This window comes from Eumetopias jubatus, unplaced genomic scaffold, assembly GCF_037043125.1.
Source record: "Eumetopias jubatus isolate StellerSeaLion01/CBP00866 unplaced genomic scaffold, mEumJub1_p1.0 scaffold_200, whole genome shotgun sequence".
NCBI lineage: Eukaryota > Metazoa > Chordata > Mammalia > Carnivora > Otariidae > Eumetopias > Eumetopias jubatus.
Window position 1 is genome coordinate 45,151 of NW_028275006.1, and position 7,769 is coordinate 52,919.

A 7,769-nucleotide genomic window follows, 5' to 3' on the forward strand; every position below is an offset into this window, starting at 1 on the left:
GATTTTATATCCTGCAACTTTGCCGAATTCCTGTATCAGCTCTAGAAATTTTTTGGTGGAGGCTTTCAGGTTCTCTACATAGAGTATCATGTCGTCTGTGAAGAGTGCAAGTTTGACTACTTCTTAGGCAACGCACTTTCAAATAAAGCACAAAAATCTCCCAAGTTATCTCTTAGTTTTGCATCACTGAGAGGCATTTTACAAATACGTCTACAGCATGGTAACAACATTTTTTTAAGGCCCCTTCAGTAGACTCCGTCTTACCTGTTTCTTGTTTGTTATCTCAAGTGATTTCTAGGTATGGAATAAAATAATTTGAAATTGTGATGTTGTCTCACATGTTGAGGTGTCATATGATCTAGAAATTCCACTGCTAGTTACTTAGATGTTTATGAAAAATGAAAACATATGTCTACAGAAGGACTTGTACACAAAAGTTCATAGCACCATTATTCATAATAGCCAAAAAGTGTAAACAACCCAAATGCCCAACAATCAATGAATGGATAATCAAAATGTTAGCATATCCATACATGGAATGTTATTCAGCCATGAACTGAATGAAGAACTGATATGTGTATAGCACCTATGATTCTTAAAACCGTTATGCTAAGTGAACAAGACAGATGCAAAAGACCAAGGACTATATGATTCAATTTATAGAAAATGCTCAGAATAGGCAGATTCATAGTGACAGAAAGCAAATCAGTGGTTGCCTGAGGCTAGGTATGGGCGCAGGAGTGAAATGCTTTCAAGCACTATGGAAATTTGGGGGGCTATGGAAATGTCTAAAACTCAATTATGGTGATGGTTGCATAACTCCATACATTTAGTAATAATCACCAAACTGTACCTGTAAAATGTGTGAATTTTACTGTCTGTAAATTATACCCCCCGAAAGCTGTTTAAAACATGACGTTGGCTTGGTCTTCCACTGTACTACAGTGACAACCAAACTTTTCATTAAGAAGGCCTCCATGCACACGTTTTATATAAAAATGAATCTATATAAAACTGTCACTGTATACTAGGCCTGCTGGCTTGACATGCTGTGTTCCTCCAAGCAATAACCTTCCTTCTACACATGCTGCATCAGGTTGCTCTGTGTGCAAAGTGTGATTTATTACTGATCACTTTCACATCTTCCAGCCTTGGCAGTGGCTTGAGAGTGCATCCAGGACAGAGTCCAGGGCCTGACCTGTGTGACATGACCTCAGCATTATTACTTTCTCCACTGTTCTGTGGCCTTTCTCATGTGACGCCACTTTGGGTGTACCAAGTAGGAACTATCTTTCTGGATGTCAGTGTGGCAGGACTTCTTAAAAGGCTACCTAGGTGTATACCCTTCACACCAACAATTTCCCTGTTAGAAGTTTATCTTCGGGACATAGTTAAGGATGGTGGTAGTATTTGGTTATAAGGATTGCCATCTTGATAATTCCTTACCAGTTTCTCTCACAAACTAGACCTCTCTTTGTGCTGAGCTCAAAGAGAACACATTCAGCTCACCAGTGCAACTAGCCACGTGAACCGTGCCCTGAACTGTGCCCTTCAGCACAGTCAAATGCCATCCACCCAGTGTTGATAACTGGGGATATGAGAAACGCTTTGAATTCCAAATAACATGAGGTTGTGACAATTGATTATATCCCATCGATAGGATAGGATTCTATGCAGGCAGCAAAGATGAGTTATAATGAAAACAACCAGGAGGGATGATTTGTTGCCTATCAGATTAACAACGATTCACATTTCTAATGTATGGGGACACAGGCACGTTCATACAGCATTGTTAGAAATATAAAATAGTAATAGTTGTTTTTTTTTCAAAGTTGTGTCCATATATTATATAGTTTTCATGGTTTTGAAAGAACACTTTCAGGAACTTATTAAGAGAAAGGCTTACTAAGACATCTGCATGCATATGAAGAAGAATGTTAAGAGACCTCTGGGGAAGATCGTGGCGTAGGAAAACTCTAAGCTCACCTCATCCCATTGATACAACCAGTATCAATATGGGTGTAAGTAACCCAGAAAACAACCCAAAGACTGGTAGAAGAAACTCTTCACAGCTAAATACATGGGAGAGGCTGATCAAAAAAGGTAAGAAAGGTGGAGAGGCAGTCAGGAACTAAACGGACTTGCAAGACTGTTCTCCGGAGGGAAGGATGTTCTGCCCAGAGAGGGGAGAGAAACAGACTCTCACACCAAGGATCCCACATGGAGAAGATGAATTTCCATAACATTTGGCTTCAAAAGCCAGAAGGGCCAAATTTCACGAGTTTGTACAACCAGTGGGACTTAAAACCTGGAACGTTAAAGATCAGTGCCTTGGTTCTGGGAGCGCCGGGAGGGTGAGAGGAAAGGGTGAGTCCCCGCCCTTAAAGAGATAGCACAACAAACAGCCCTGTGGAGATACAGCACAGAAGAGCAGTTTGAAAATCACGTGGGGTACACAAGAGGGAGATTTATTTACTAATCTCAGAGCATGAGCTGGAAGGGCAGGGATCTATGAGGACTTCTCCAGGAACACAGGAGCTGACGGGCTCCAATTCCCTCCCCCAAAACCCAACATAAACACACAGCCACCTGTGGGAACCAGCAAGGAACCAGTGAGGTGCAGACATTCCCTACTTAACTTGGTATCAGCACACCCAGCCCTCCTGTTTCCCTGTGGACACGCCCCTTCCACCAGGGCCTTGGCTCCAGGTCTTCTCCCACAGAAGACCCATGCAAACCTTGCTAACACCGCACATCCAGCCCCCCTATCCACCCCCCACTTCTGCAGATCCACCCCTTCCAATATGTTCTTGGGTGGAGCACATGCGAAGTGGTGCCACAAGCCTGGCAGCTTGCAAGCAGCCCCAACAGGGGCCAGAACCACTCCAAAGTGACTTCTGCCATGGGGTGAGGGAAAGATAACCACACACAGCAATCAGACTGTGGCCCCAGCAGTAGGCTGGGGGCAGACAGCAGGTCTGACTGCAGGCCTCACCCATCAAGGAATGCTTCTCAGGGGACAAAACAAGTTACAGCACCCTCTAGTTGGTGCTACTGCATCCCAGGGGAATGCCTGGTCTGACTCGAGTCAAGCCCAAGGTGGCCCCAGACTGGCCCACTAACAACACAGGGACCAAACCCTGCCCACAGCAGGCAAAGAGAGCCATTGCGGACAACTGGACTGAAGGAAAAAGTGGCTCAGCCACAAGAGTCAGATGCATACAGCAAACATAGGAGACACCGCCAAAGCGCCAGGTTCTGGTAAACAGGGGACACTGCACTGCAGGGCACTACAGGATCATTCCTTCATAAGGCCACTACTTTAAAGAGCAGGAGATAGAGTTGACTTTCCGAACCAAGAAACAGACCCAGAGAGTTAGACAAAATGAGGAGACAGAGGAATATGTCCAAATGAAGGAATGGGACAAAATCATAGCCAGGGACCTAAGTGAAATGGGGCTAAGTAATATGTCTGTTAGAGAATTTAAAGTAATGGTCATAAGGATACTCACGGGACATGAGAAAAGAGTGGAGGACCTCAGTGAGACCCTTAACAAAGAGATAGAAAACATAAAAAAGAACCAATCAGAGATGAAGAACTCAATAACTGAAATTAGAAATACACGAGATAGAATGAACTGTAGACTAGACAAAGCAGAAGAATGGATCAGCAACCTGGAGATCACACCAACAAATTATTCCCCCAGAATAATGGAAAGCAACCAAACTGAACAGGTGAGAGAAAACAAAACACAAAATGAAAAAAGACTTAGGGAACTCAGTGACACCATCAAGCATAATAATATTTGCATTATAGGGATCCCAGAAGGAAAGATGAGAGAAAAGGGGGCAGGAAATTTATTTGAAGATATAATAGCTGGAAGCATCCCAAATCTGGGGAAGGAGACAGAAATCCAGATCCAGGAGGCACAGAGAGCCCCTGACAAAATCAACCCAAAGACGTCGACACCAAGACACATAATAATTAAAATGGCAGAATGGAGTGATAATGAGAGAATTTCAAAAGCAGCAAGAGGAAAGAAAACAATTACATACAAGGGAAACCCCATAAGCCTATCAGTGGAAGAATGGCGTGACATTAAAAAAAAAAAAAAGAAGGGAGTGGCATGATATTTTCAAAGTGATGAAAGTAAAAAACCCTACAGCCAAGAATATTCTATCCAGCAAGGCTGTCATTCAGAATGGAAGGAGAAATAGTTTCCCAGACAAACTAAAGCTTAAGGAATCCATGACCACTAAACCAGCTCTACAACTAATGTTAAAGGGGATCCTTTGAGTGGAAAGGAAAGACCATGAGCAGGGCTAAGAAATGTAAGGAGCACAAAAGCAGTAAACATAAGTATATCTATGAACCAGTCAATGGACTCTCAAAATGAAAGAATGTAAAGTATGGCAGCATACACATAAAACGTGGGGTGGGTTGGGGGGAGAGGAGTAAAGTTTGGGTTCAAACTTTAAGCGACCATCAACTATACACACAAGATGTTTTATACAAACTGAATGGTAACCAGAAATCAAAAACCAGTAACAGGTATGCAAAAACTAAAGAGAAAGGAATCCAAGCAAATCACTAGAGAAAGCCAACTAACTGTGAATGAACAGAGCAAGAGAAGAAAGGAACAGAGAAGAACCTCAAAAACAACCATAAAATGCATAACAAAATGGCAATAAGTACATACCTATCTCTAGATTTAGTGTAAATGGACTAAATGCTCCAATCAAAAGACACAGGGTGACAGAAATGTAAAAAAGCAAGACCCGTCTATATGCTGCCTACAAGAGACTCACTTCAGACCTAAAGACACATGCAGATTGAAAGTGAAGTGATGGAGAATCATTTATCATGCAAATGGATATGAAAAGAAAGCTGGGCTTGCAATGCTTACATTGGACAGGATAGACTTTAGACAAGCACTGTCAGAGGGGACAAAGAAGGACACTATATAATCATAAAGGGAACAATACAACAAAAAGGTATAACAATTGTAAATAGTTATGCGCCCTACATGGGAGCACCAAAATATATAAAGCAGCTAATAACAAACATAAAGAAAGCAACTGATAATAATACAATAATAGTAGTGGGCTTTAACACTCTGCTTACATCAATGGATGGATCATCCAAACAGAAAATCAACAAGGAAACAATGTCTTTGAATGACACATTGGACCAGATGGATCTAACAGATATATTTAGAACATTCCATCCAAAAACAGCAGAATACTCATTTTTTTTTTCCAGGTGAACATGGAACATTCTCCAGAATAGATCACATATTAGGTCACAAAACAGTCTCAACAAATTCAAAAAGATCAAAGTCATACCCTGCATTTTTTTTCTGGCCACAATGCTATGAAACTAGAAATTAACCACAAGAAAAAATCTGGAACTAGCACAAATTCACGGAGGTTAAATAACTAATGCTACTAAACAATGAATGGGTCAACCAAGAAATCAAAGAGGAAATCAAAAAATACATGGAGACAAATGAAAAAGAAAACACAACAATCCAAAATCTTTGGGATGCCACAAAAGCTGTTCTAAGGAGGAAGTTTTTAGCAATACAGTCCTACCTCAAGAAGCAAGAAAAATCTAAAAGTAAACAATCTAACCTTACACCTACAGGAACTAGAAAAAGAAGAACAAACAAAACCCCAAACCAGTAGAAGGAAGGAAATAATAAAGATTAGGGCAGAAATAAATGAAATAGAAACTAAAAAAAGCCAGTAGAACAGATCAATGAACCTGGGAGTAGGTTCTTTGAAAAGATCAACAGAAGTGACATATCTTTAGCCAGACTCATCAAAAAAGAGAGAGGACTCAAGTAAACAAAATCACAAATGAAAGAGGAGAAATAACAACCGACATCATAAACATGCAAAGGATTATAAGAGAATATTATGAAAAATTATATCCCAACAAATTGAACAACCTGGAAGACATGGATAAACACCTAGAAACATATAACCTCCCAAAACTGAATCAGGAAGAAATAGAAAATGTGAACAGACCGATTAGACAGATTATCAGCAATGAAATGGAATCAGTAATCAAAAAACTCCAAACAAACAAGAGTCCAGGACCAGATGGCTTCACAAGTGAATTCTACCAAATATTTAAAGAAGAGTTAATACCTAATCTTCTCAAACTATTCCAAAAAATAGAAGAGGAGGGAAGGCTTCCAAATTCATTCTAGGAGGCCAGCATTACCCTGATACCAAAACCAGATAAAGACATTATCAAAAAAGAGAACTACAGGCCAATATCTCTGATGAACCTAGGTGCAAAAATCCTCAGCAAAATATTATCAAACCGAATCTAACACATACATGTAAAAAAAAGTTCACTCACCACAATCAAGCGGGATTTATTCCTGGGATGCAAGAGTGGTTCAATATTTGCAAATCAATCAATGTGATACACCACATTAACAAGAGAAGGGATAAGAACCACGTGATCAGATTTGCTCATAGTCGCCATGATGGCCATGAGTTTATTGCAGCAGGCTTCGGTCACTGCAGTGGCTGCTCTCTCTGGCCACTGGCTTGGCACTCGGCTTGGATTTGGGGGCTTCCTCACCCGTGGCTTTCCAAAGACTGCAGTTCCTGTGTGACACAGTGGAGACCATGGGTAAAGACTGTTTACCATCAGACCTTCTGGTTTCTATGACAGGCATTTTTTTCAGCTTAAGGAAGTTCTACATTTTGTTGACTGGGATTCCAGTAGCAGTTGGCATAACTCTGGTGAATATATTCACTGGTGAAGCTGAGTTAGCAGAAATTCCAGGAGGCTATATCCCAGAACACTGGGAATATTTCAAGCATCCTGTATCAGGATGGATTGCCCAAAGTTTCTCTGAAGGCCGTGAAAAGAATTATGAAACAACAATGACTAGCCTTCAAACTGAAGCTGAAAAGGCTGATTTATGGTTAAAGGAACCGGAAGTACAAAGTTTAGTTAATGTGTGAGAGAGGCGATGGTCCCTGGCATCAGTACCCGATCCTTGAGAAGGTGCTGATTGATCATTCTCCAAAAGCAACTCCCAACAACTAATCTTTTATTTCTCTAAATACAAAGTATATTTGTATTCTCTTTAGGGGAAAATTAATTAATAAATGTATTCTGTATTTTTGCTCATGTGATGAATAAAAGATCCTCCATTGCTCTATTTCTCAACACATTGGTTCAGGTTAAGTCTTTTGTGTGGGATTTCATTTTTTCCCCCAGCTTTACTGAAGCATAATTGACAGTACTGTAAGATATTTAAAGTGCACATTGTGATGATTTGATATACATTGTGAAAGGCAGATTAATACTTTTGATTTGCGGGTTTTGGCTTCCTCCTCTAGGAAGGTTTATTGGAGCACCTGGGTGGCTCAGTCGCTGAAGCGTCTGACTCTTGATTTTGGCTCAGGTCATGATCTCAGGGTCGTGAGATCGAGCCTCACCATGGGCTCTGTGCTCAGCGTGGAGTCTGCTTGAGATTCTCTCTCTCCCTCTCCCTCCATACCTCCTCCCTCCCTCCTTCTCAAAAAAAGTTTATCATATAAAAAAAAAACTTGGACATATAGGAATTTGTGGACTCCTAAAGGTGTAACTTTGAAAGTATAATGTTTATTCGTCTGATAATCGGAATTTAGAGAAATCTAGTTATGCTAAACATCAGGAGATACAGTAGTTTACATTCATGTCTGTATTGTAGATACATAGATCATTCACAGGAAATTCAGAATTTCAAATTACATAA

At 40.6% G+C, this 7,769-nt stretch overlaps 1 pseudogene; it reads left to right on the plus strand.

Annotated features, from left to right (window-relative positions):
• The first annotated feature begins 6,500 nt into the window (after window positions 1-6,500).
• On the plus strand, window positions 6,501-7,075 carry LOC114202380 (NADH dehydrogenase [ubiquinone] 1 beta subcomplex subunit 5, mitochondrial-like; annotated as a pseudogene).
• The last annotated feature ends 694 nt before the right edge of the window (window positions 7,076-7,769 follow it).